Source organism: Chlorocebus sabaeus, chromosome 20, assembly GCF_047675955.1.
Source record: "Chlorocebus sabaeus isolate Y175 chromosome 20, mChlSab1.0.hap1, whole genome shotgun sequence".
Taxonomy (NCBI): domain Eukaryota; kingdom Metazoa; phylum Chordata; class Mammalia; order Primates; family Cercopithecidae; genus Chlorocebus; species Chlorocebus sabaeus.
In genome coordinates, this window is record NC_132923.1 from 72,320,994 (window position 1) to 72,333,069 (window position 12,076).

A 12,076-nucleotide genomic window follows, 5' to 3' on the forward strand; every position below is an offset into this window, starting at 1 on the left:
CTGCCACTTGACCTCTAATAGGGACTTGACACTCTTGACAGTTATTTATTTATACACCCTTCTCCCCTGCTTGGTAGACACAAAGGGAGAGGTCTTTTCTTATGTTTCTTTATACCCAGGGCCTAGCTCAGAGTCTCCTTGTGAGGAGCAAAAGTTTCATCAATGTCTGCCGGATAAATACACATAGAAAGCCTAAGAGGCTGAGATTTCCCAGGACTAGAGACCAGAGACTGTAAATTGGGTGTGTTCTCTCCCCTCATACCCACTGAGTATTTAGTACACAGCAGACAACTGTGAGTGGTATGACACAGACACAAAAGAGAGGCACTAACAACTAAGAGTTAGCAGATGACCTTGGAGATTAACTGGTTCCATCTACCAGCACACATGCACCGACGAGGGAAGAGTCCTGTCCACACATCTCCCTGTTCTGTTAAAGAAACAGAAGAATATAAGATGCAGAATACTTATGGCTGATTCTACAAAAGGAATACTATCCCAATATTAACAAGTTAATAAAGCTAGAGTGTAAAGACAGGTATCTACATCATCACACCAGATAAGTCCCCAGAAAAAGATTATAGATAGATTTTTAAATCTGGGCCTTCTTTGAAATTGCTTTGGTATTTTTCACAATAAAAATGCACAAAATGGTTTCTGCTTTGCAGCTAAGACAGGTTCTATTTCTTAAAGCTGGTATAGTCTGCTAGGCAGTTTTCTACAGAGATCAGATTTTAAAAAGAAAGAAAAATCACAAAACCATCTCTATTTAAAATCCATAAAAGGCAGCTGGTGAAATTCAATAGCGTAAGCAGTGAGGCAGGTTTCCCATTCTTCTTCCAATGAAGGTCACACAGAAAAATGCAGGAAGCTAGATTCTCAGCAGATCCAAACGCAGGCGCTTTCTGCTATAAGGGTACTCATGAAGACTCCTAAACATAAAGACATCTATCTTACACACACACACAAGCACACACACGGAAATGATACAAATTGCTGCAGGTCAGCCAATTTAGAAAGTTTGGAGAGTCATCTAGTAACCTCAAGTAGAATTCTAAGAAGGAATACATAGTTTAGCATTTCACTTGGCAGATGACCCACTCTAATTTTACTACTGGTCAGAGTACCATTAAAAGAAAACAGCATTTGGAATCAGGAAACCTAAATTCCAAACCCGGCTCTCCACTAAGTCCTGCCATAACCTTTCTTTCTTTCTTTCTTTTTTTTTTTTTTTGAGACGAAGTTTTGCTCATGTTGCCCAGGCTGGAGTGCAATGGCATGACCTCAGCTCACCGCAACGTCCGCCTCCCAGGTTCAAGCGGATTCTCTTACCTCAGCCTCCCAAGTACCTGGGATCACAGGTCCCCACCATCATGCCCAGCTAATTTTTGTGTTTTTTGTAGAGATGGGGTTTCACCATGTTGGACAGGCTGGTCTCGAACTCCTAACCTCAGATGATCCACACACCTAGGCCTCCCAAAGTGCTGGGATTACCCTGCCATAAACTTTCTAAACCTATTTCCTAATCTGTGAAAGTGGGGATGAGGGAGGTGGGCAGAGACAGTTTCTACCCCACCAGGTTGTTCAGAGGAACATATGAAGAATGTAATGTAAGTAACGTAATGTTTAAAGAAGAACAGGCCTAAAAAAGTATTTCACTGAAGTATAAACATATGTAACTAAGTTTTCATAAATACAAAGCTTTCTGTAATATCTTTGTTAAATGTTGAGCTTAACTCCAGTCCTCTGGTACCAATATCCAGAAAGACTATCTGTAACATTTAGTTGGCCTGTAGGTAATAATAATTTTTAAAGGCATTGGAAATGGAAGCGTGAGATAAGGCAGTGAAAATGACTTGAAAGACTAAGACTTGCCATACAACACTTCATGGGCATAAACACAAAACACATCTTCATAGAGAAATAGTACGACTTGCAATAAATTTAAACTCAGTTGTTCAGGACCAAGCTCATCACATTATTTGACCTTGGGACACAGAGATAACAAAGGAACAAAAGTTATAAGCACCTAAGTCACAATATCTTATTTCTCATAAAAACAGTAATAATAAGAAATAAGATGTATATAAGGTTAAACATTTTATATCATATTTTCCATGTGCACTACCTTAAAATTGGGTTAGAAAAAAATAGGAACTGCCAACTTATGGGTCAGCTGTTATGCCTTGAAACATTCTGCACAAACCTATACATTAACACAACATTAACAGTAGACACCTCAAATTTCCCTTTTACCTGAACTGCCATGCACATGACATAGTTATGGGGGTAAAAATATTTGTGGCATAAAAATAAAGAAGTTGTGGGATGAAAATAAAATGCTGCTGCAGGTTAATCTCAGTTGCTTAGCAAACACTTCCCAAGAATGATCTACGTGCAACTCCAAATCAGCATGTTTATAATGGATCCATCATTTTCCTCCTAAAAGTCTTCTTTTGCTCCTAGTTTCACCCTTCAGTTAATAGATTCCCATCTCCTAAAATGCTCCATTTAAAATTTGGAGCTGTCATTTCTATTCTTCCTCCTTACCAAAATTCTCCAAGAAAACCTAGTTGCCATATTCCACATATTGTACATCCCTATTTTGACACTCTATATAATGTACCAGCCCCTGGACATCTTTGCTTTTGTACATTTGTCCCTTAAGGTGTCATTACTTTGTCTGTGATTATCTAACTGGCCCAACTTGACAAGCAACTTGCCTTTCTACCATCATTTATTCTTCATTTGCCAACTAATTAATTTGCCCAAGACCTGACCACAGCTGTTCCTTGCTTTAAAACTACTGCTTACTGAGAGAAATTTGTGTAGCTGACCTAGTGTTTCAAGCCCACCATGGTGTTTCTTTAATCCGTTGTGCCAGCTGGGTCTTCCACCTCCCCATCCTCAATTGCTGTATGGACACTTGCTGTTTTCTGGTCTGAAGCATTCTTCCCCAAGATCTGTCTGTGGAAGTTCTACTCTTCAAGGCCTTGACTACCACTTTTTCACCAAGCTTGAGCATTCGGAGGCCTTTGTTCATAATCTCTTCCTCCTCTAAAAGTCTTTGGATTTCTTTCATGACATTTGCCACAGACTGCCTTAGCTTACTCTACATGTGTCCTATGAGCTCTTGAAGGTACATACTGTGTTATTCATCCTTATCCATCAGACAGTATCTAGTACAATATCTTATACATTGACTGCCTTGAAGATGGTATAGACAAGTTGAGTTGAAAATGATACCCATGTATGTAGGTATTTGGGAATGTATATTCCCAAATATACAAAATGCATATAACAAAAGTATTAAGCATAACTGATAACTGAGATAACCAAATCAATATCAAACATGTTTCACATCAGAGCTTGTAATAACACTGTTCAGATTAAAACAATGACTGTTATCAATAGGCAAAAAAGTATTTAATAATATTGTTCAGTTTCTGCCCAGAAAGGAAGTAGCTTGTTAATTCTGACAGCATCATAGTGACTGAGACTCAAACACTAAAGACAAAGTCAGTTATGCTACTACAAACTAACTCCTTTGGCAAATATTTATCGAGGGCCTATTTAAGCAAAGTATTGAATACAGTTGTATATGACAGAGTCCCTGAACTAAAGTAATTAAGAAAGATGAGAGAGTACATAAAGAACAAATATGCCTTAGCACCTGGTACCATCACTCTCAGTTACCCAAAATCAACTTTGGCCACCTATGATTCCTCCCTCTTCCAAAACTCAAGAAGTAGGAGCCAACATCCAAGTCCAGGCCTCCTCTTGCTCTTTGCTTACATAAATGAAATCAGATAGGTTCCAGTTGTTACATGATTAAGAAGTGAAATTCCCTTAAAGTTCAGGTCTCACCATTGTACTCCCTTTCTCAAGAATCATAAATTAATTCCCTCATTCAAGCAACCAATATTTATTGCGTGTCTACTATGTGTCAGACCGTAGATATAGAAGCAAGAGAAAGATAGACATTGTTCTTTACTTCACTTATGGAGCCTAAACCCTACTGAACAGAGTTTAAATTCTCTAGTCTAGCATTTGAGGATCCTTATGATCTAAAATTGATCCAACTTCTTAGCTGCCTCTTCCATCATTTGCTCCATATACAAGTTCCTCTTCAGTGCTCCTGGTCATTTCTAGGCATGGCATCTCTTCATATTGAGCTTCCTCTCCTGGAAAGCTCTTCCTCCATATCTCCATATATTCAAATCCTTTTCCTGCTTAAATACCCAGCTGAAATATTTCTTCCATAAACCATTCCACAAGCCTTTATTTTTTCAAATGAATGGATGAATGAGTGATTTAAACTCTGTGAGTCTTGCTGCATATCATCTTTCATCCCCCCATAAGGTCACTCTCAAAAAGATAAAAACAAACTCTCTCATGGAAGCCAGAATTTATTAATTTGAGCAGTAAGAAAAGTTGCCTATAATGATAAATGGCTCCAGTTTAAAAACAAACAAATGAACAAGCAACCTTCTAAGGAGTTTGAGGAAAATTAAATCAGTCTTCAAAGTTGGAAGAGTCTCTGAAATATAGTTCAAATTGCTCATTTTACAGTTGAGGAAACTGAGGACCAAAGACTTTAAGTGAACGTCCCAAGATTACACGGCAAAGCGGCAGAGTCGAGGCCCATCCACTCTTTGTACTACATGACTCGGGTATAATTTACATCACAACTGAACTTACTGCTTATGATACTTCTTTTGCACCAGAGTAGTTGCAAATAAAATAAAAAGACTTGCCTCTTCTTAGCAATGAGAGAAGCTCATGCTTGAGTTCATTTTAAAAACAAATAATTAAAAAACAAAACAAAACAGAAAAATCCCTTGACTTGAAGCTAAGTCCCTTAAGAATAGAAATTGTATCTTTTAAATCTACTACAAATTCCTAAAGAGCTAAGTACAGGAACCTGAACATTATGGGTCAGCATGTTAATCATCAAAATTAAAAACAACTCTCTGAGTAAGTTACCTCTGGCTCATATGATGTCAATAATACTTAAAGAACTTGAGATCCTATTATAAAAATGTATACAACATGTAAATCATGCCACAAAATACACAACCAATTTACAGGGAAAAAAAGAATCACTCAAATGCTGAGATTCCTTTCCAGGCAGCTCAGTAACTTTTTAAAGAGAAGCAGTGCAGGAGAATATGGTAGAAAGTTCTGTAAGTGAGAGTTTAGCCTTCTCCAGTCTAAATGTGAAGGTTAACAAAACCTTAATTTTAATGATAGGTTTAGCAGTATAATTTTCTACCCTTTCTAAAGACAAAAGGGGTAAAAGGGCAGGAGGGATAATTTGGCTGGGCTATGTTACCTGGATAGGGTTGGCCAAACACTATTTTAGATATTTCTGTGAAGAAAATGTTTTAGATGAGATTAACATTTAAATAATAGGTTATGAGTAAAGTTGATTATTCTCCGTAACATCAGTGGGCCTCATCAATTGAAGGACTTAGTAGAACAACGACAGACGTTCCGTAAGCAAGAAGAAATTTCCCTAGCAGACTGCCTTTGAACTCCAACTGCAACTCTTCTTTGAGTCTCCAGCTTGCCAGCCTACCATGTATTTTGGACTTGTACCTCCACAATCCTAATTCCTAACAATAAATATTCATCTCTCTGTATGTACACACACATACACCCCCTATTGGTTCTACTTCTTTGGAGAACCCTATCAAACACAGGGTTATAATGGTGCTATTCATGAAAATTATTATGATCAGGAGCCTGTGTTCTTGCATCAGAACCTATGTTAGTTGCTTTGTCTGCAGCACAATACCCTCAAGAGGCTGAATAAGATGGGATTCCTGAAATCATGTAATTCAAGTGGGTGCCAGCTGGAAATGCACTAAATTTGTGTTCTTAGAAGATGAGATGAGTCGTATCTGCCTTCTACAGTGACTGTATCAATCTCAGTGGATGCCTCAACTCAAAGAGCTCCCTGTAAAATAGCAGGAATCCAATTTGACAATGGTTCCAAGAGTTTCTTCATTTTTGGAATCAGTGAAGCTTTTTCAGTCTCCCCTGAGAGAATTATCTACTCAGCTGAAATCTTCCAGCTCCAGGTGACTGACTTCAGAGAACCTTGGAAACAAGTTGCTTACTTACTCTAGCTCCATCAGAGCATCGATTTGCTCATCAAGCCAGACATAGATGCCTTAATGTCAGTTCTTACCATGATTAGTCAATTAACATGCATTAACTAAACAAGGATAACAGCACTGAACCCCACTTGGAGATACAAAAAAGAATAAAAATCTAAATTCATCTTTCCAGTATTTCCTCCCTAGCTTATCCTCCCCTTTGCCCCCTTCTTTTTAAATAAAGACACCAAAAATGAAAAAAAAAAAAAATAAGAATACCAACAGGTAGTAAAATCTATAGAAGAAATTGGGGAAATAAATAGATACATCAATTAAGCGATGTGGAAAATAAAATTATTGATCTGGGCCCGGTGTGGTGGCTCATGCCTGTAATCCCAACACTTTGGAAGGCTGAGGCAGGTGGATCACTTGAGTCCAGGAGTTTGAGACCATCCTGGCCAACACAGTGAAACCTCATCTCTACAAAAATACAAAAATTAGCTAGGTGTGGCATTTTCTTAGTAAGACAAGATAGGATGTCACTACATGAAAGACTGGGGAATTTCTGACTGACAGCTGTGAATCCAAGTAGACAGAGCATGCATTTGACACCTTTTATTAAGTGCCATAGGTGTTTGGACTCCGTATTCTTGGTACTTAACTGTCTCTACTGATGAAGAAAGCAGTGATCACAGCTACTCAGCAGGCTGAGGCATGAGATCGTGTCACTGCACTCCAGACTGGACAACAGAGTGAGACTCTGTCTTAAGAAGAAAAAAAAAAGTATTGATTTGTTTATATAAAAATCAAGGATCAGTAGGGCCTTCTGAATAAACAATAGCTTTAGAAGCACACATCAGAATCTCATCTCTGTGGCAAGCTGGGTTTCAGGGATAGCTATTCTTAGTGTTATGCCTAAAGGAGTTATATTCTTTAAAACTTGAGAGAATGAGAATGGACATTTTTAAGTTGGCATAGCAGGGAATGCACATGGATAAGACATTTTTCTTAAGTCAAATCTATTAACATTGTATGGTCTTTTCAGGTCAGGAATTGCAAATTCACATGCTAAGGTGGGCCAAACAGGTGATATAAATCAGGGAAATAGATTGGGCGTAACATATCAGATCAGGAACTCATCCCCTGTCTTGAAAGGGGAGCTACTCTTCATGAAAGCAGACTGTTACCAAGCAGCAGTGTGGATCCAGTATTGCCAAATCTTCTGATTTTTCACGAGAAGACAGATACTTTGGATTTTTAAATTGCTAATCTTTCAAAGTTTAAATGCTGGCAACAGATTTTAAAATTTACAAATTTAAAAACCTTTAAAACACCTGAGGGCTGAAAAAATATACCTGCAGGTCAGTTATAGTCCATGGGTGTAATTATGCACTTGTTCACTCCTTGTAGGAGAGCCCAGGATCTCCTGCATCCCTAGCACCTCACTAAAGGAACACAAAGGGAGCTGCAAATTAAATTATATAAATAAATGAGCCCACTCTCAAAACTATGTTTTTTTAAGTGATACCATTGAAAATGAGTTTGTTTTTGATTAAACTTAGCCTATTTTTTTCCATATTGAAGCATGTGAATTCTTTAGATCATTCCTTCAACAACAAACATTGACAGAGTACCTAATCACTATGCAGCACCTTGTGCAGAATAATTAACTTTTAAGGCTCCTGTGCAAGAATTTTAAGAGTTGACTAGTCTGAGAAGGAAAGTATCAAACCCATCTGAAAAATTAATTTTCTGCCACTTTGCAGGTTCTCTCTGTTGTCATCATACTATAGCCTTCAGGGTGTATTCTTCAGAATGCCCTATAATAGAGCTCTTTAAAGCTCCTCTTTCTTCAGAACTAGGCATTTTATTTTTAAAAAATATGTACTATTAAGCACTAGTGAAGAAAACCAAATATGGATTATAAATCATTAAAAATGAAAAGTTAGGCCTGAAACAAAAAGTAAAAATTAACCATTAGTTAAAATTACTTATAAAAACATTGTCTAGTTCTAACTAATCTTTAACATATTTGGAGAAGAAGCAAGGTCAATAGGCCACAGGCACTTAAAATGTTAATAACAAACAGCCATCATACTACTGGGTCAGTGCCGAGTTAAAGAAAAAAAAAGTTCATCAGGCCCAGATGACTTAAGAATGAAGAAGATTCAGAACTAAGACTGGGGGTCTCTTATCTGAGGTCCAATTGCTTATATTTATTATAAAGGCAGTATTAATACATACACACATGGCAAGACACAGTCCATAGGCATAAATCGTTTCAAAGAGTTTGCCTCATAGAACTATAATATCTTACCGTTTGGAAGGACTTTAGCAATAACCTTGAGCCCATTTTTCATGAACTTTAGTCACTACTACATCTCTATCACTTTCAAACATTTGGTCACATTCACTTAATGTTTTCATTTAAAATAGTTCAATTTTATTCAGCTACATTTCTTTTAAAAGAAACTTTGTTATTGCCATTAGAGAGAAAAACAACTGGTAATACAGTGAATATTGAAATAAATACATAATCAAATTTTAAAAATGTCTAAGTACAACCTAAAAACATCTCCCCTATAACAACCATGTGAGTTGGGTACTCTCATTATCCTCATCTCCCTGATGAGGAAACTGAGGCTCAGAATAAGTGACTTCCAAAGGTCCACATACGAGTTCATGAGATTCAAAATCAAATCTCCCTACTATTAAAAAAAGTTTTTAATCACACGCTTAAACTGCTTCAAAAGACTAGGAGATCTTCCTTTCCTCACCTAACTCCAACATGAAGTTGCTGAGATTCAAAATGGAGACATTTTTGGAAGGACTGGAATATACGAAAGTGTCATCAGGGTGCAGTTGCTCAAGCATGGCTCAAGCCTGTAATTCCAGTACTTTGGGAGGCCAAGGTGGGTGGATCTCCTAAGGTCAGAAGCTTGAGACCAGCCTGGCCAACATGGTGAAACCCTATCTCTACTAAAAATACAAAAAGTAGCTGGGCGTGGTGACGCGCCCCTGTAGTCCCAGCTTCTTTGCAGACTGAGGCACGAGAAGCGTTTGAGCCTGGAAGGTGGAGGTTGAAGTGAGCCGAGATGGCGCCATCATACTCCATCCTGGGTGACAGAGTGAGACTCTATCTCCAAAAAGAGAAAAGGAAGGCGTGAACTGAAAATGTGTTCAGCAGGCACCCCAGCCATTACAATATGTAGATAAGCACTTTCTGAGGGACTGGAACAAAGGTGGCTAGCTGAGAATTTGTACCCTTGTTCACTCCAACAACATACTACGAACTCTTTCCATTTTTAAGTCTTCATTAAAAAACTGAGGTGTTCCTCTAATTTTACAAAGTGCTTGTGTTCAGCCAACGTCTAGAAAAGTATCAGCTCAGGGTTCACTCCCAAAATTCCTTCACACATTTCACTGGAAAGTGGGATCCATTCAAAGCCAAGTAGACACAGTATAATAGAAGGGAGTCCTTACAGGCCGCTTCCTGTTGCAAAAGATCTCTGTTGTCAGGTATCTAAAATTTGTTGAAGGAGGTTCCTTGTATTGCTTATCTGTACATTCTCTGATTGCTCAGCTTTACCTTCAGAACTGCCTTGGTTTTCCAAGATCCACCCCAAGCAGTACTTGGCTCTGTCAACTACTCCTGGTCAGGAGACAATACTGCATCTTCAGCATTCAGTGCAGAGGCCCCACCTCTGAAGGAGGCATATTCTCTCCTACTAATCTGTTTACTCGGTATGTATTTTTCTGGGGGTACAGTTAAAGTCTCATGGATGTTCAACTTAACTAAATGAGAAGTTCCCAAAGGGCAGAAACTACATTTTATGTTTCATTGTATTAACAAAAAGGTTGACCACTGGATTTTACCAAACTAGATGGCCTCTGTCCCAGACCTGAACCCTTATCTCAACATATGCAAAATGGAAATCACTGTCTTCACTCCCAAACTTAATGCACACATGTGTGTTCTTGGCTTTTTGGCTAATATCAAGTGTAATGTATGCATGTCTGACCATTCTCACAGGTCAGCTTGAACAGCATGGCTGCATCTTACCATTTCATATATATGGATGTGATACAATTTTCCTAACTAATCCTCTATTGCTAGAAATTTAGAGTATTTATAATTTTCTCTATTCTAAATGGTACTACAATATTTTTCTTTACATGTTTATATTATATATATTTTTGTGATGTTCCTCCTAATGGCCAAATCAAGTAAGAGGCATATTTCTAAAGTTCATAAAATCATTTCCGATACAACCTATCTGGTATAGTTCTCTGCTTTGAGGAACCACAATACCTCTCTGCTATGTCACATTTTGCCCTATTAATTACGCTCAATTTTTGCCACTCCATCACCCGGTAACTTATAAATTTCGAGAGAGTAGGTACCCTCTTACTCCGTCCTATATCAATTTAGATCAATTCAGATGCCAACAAATAGCATAAAAATTAAACACAAGGGCCAGGTAGAAGGGGTAAAAAAAGATGAGGTGTAATTCCTGCCCAGAACAGAAACGGAGGCTGACTCACAACAAGGTCTGATACATTAAGTTTTACACTATATAGAGATGTATGGAAATTACTATAGGAATAAATATGAGAGAGCAATAAATTCTTCCAGGGACAAAAGGAAATAAGGAGAGGAAAGAAAGAGGTAATTGGAAACTATGAAGAAAAGGCAATTGTTGAGTTGCTCCTTGAAACATTCATAGAAACTCACCAGGTGGCAAGTGATTGGGTAGATTCACCAGTAGCAGCCAGCCGATTCAAGTTTCGGGTTTTTCCCCCTCTAGAGCACTAGTTCTACTTAGGAATTTACGAAGATCCCCAATCTGCTAAGCCAGGGTTTTTTAACCTTGGCACTACTGACATTTTGGGCAAGGTAATTCTTTGTCTTGGGGAGCTGTCCTGAATATTATAGGATGTGTAGCAGTATCCCTGGACTCTACTCACGAGATGCCAGGAGCAAGTATTTCCTCCAGCCTTTAAGTTGTGACAACTGAAAATGCGTCCAGACATTGCCACATGTCTTTCCCTAGGAGAAAAACACATAAATCTAGCTCTAAGAACTTCTCCTTTCCTTACTATCTGTTCTCCCTGCCCTGAAAATGGTTTCTTCTTTGGGCCCAAAACACAACTGGATTCTCATTTTATTTTTAGTTAGTGATAAGTTTGTCAAAACATTAAGTTACAGGTGCCCCAATATAAAAGATAATCTTTGATTATATCTGATATAGTTTGGCTGTGTCCCCACCTAAATCTCATCTTGAATTGTAGCTCCCATAATCCCCACATATCATGGGAGGGACCCAGTGGTAGGTGATTGAATCAGCAGGGTAAGTTTTCCTCTGCTGTTCTCGTGACAGTGAGTAAGTTTCACAAGATCTGATGGTTTTATAAAGGGCAGTTCTCCTGCACACGCTCTTTCCTGTCACCATGTAAGACATGTCTTTGCTCCTCCTTCCCTTCCACCATGATTGTGAGGCCTCCCTAGCCATGTGGAACTGTGAGTCCACTAAACTTCTTTTCCTTTATAAATTACCCAGTCTCAAGTATGTCTTTATTAGCAGTGTGAGAAGGAACTAATACCTAACAAACAAAAATTGAAAGGTTCACTCTGATATGAAGGTATACAAATATTTAATATTACAGCGAATGCTTGTTTAGAACATTACAGTTTACAAAATATTTTCATGTTTGATTTCACTGAAATGTTCACAACATCCTGGAGTCTTAGTTATTGTTCTCTTTCCAGAAATAAAGACAGGGTTGCTCAAAGACACCAAATATCGAAAGACCATGTGGGTATTGAGTGTTAGGGGTAGAATTCCTATCCAGACAGTCTCATTCCAAATTATATATGCTTTCCATTTAGCTTAGAGAACAACTAGCATGAGTTTCTTCAGGCCACAGACAGGGTAAGCCAGACAAAGGCGCATCTTAACATCATAAAAATG

At 38.2% G+C, this 12,076-nt stretch overlaps 1 protein-coding gene across 1 annotated transcript in view; it reads right to left on the bottom strand.

Annotated features, from left to right (window-relative positions):
• CACHD1 (cache domain containing 1) overlaps nucleotides 1-12,076 on the bottom strand; it is a 225,505-nt gene that overhangs the window by 99,525 nt on the left and 113,904 nt on the right. The window lies entirely within an intron of this gene.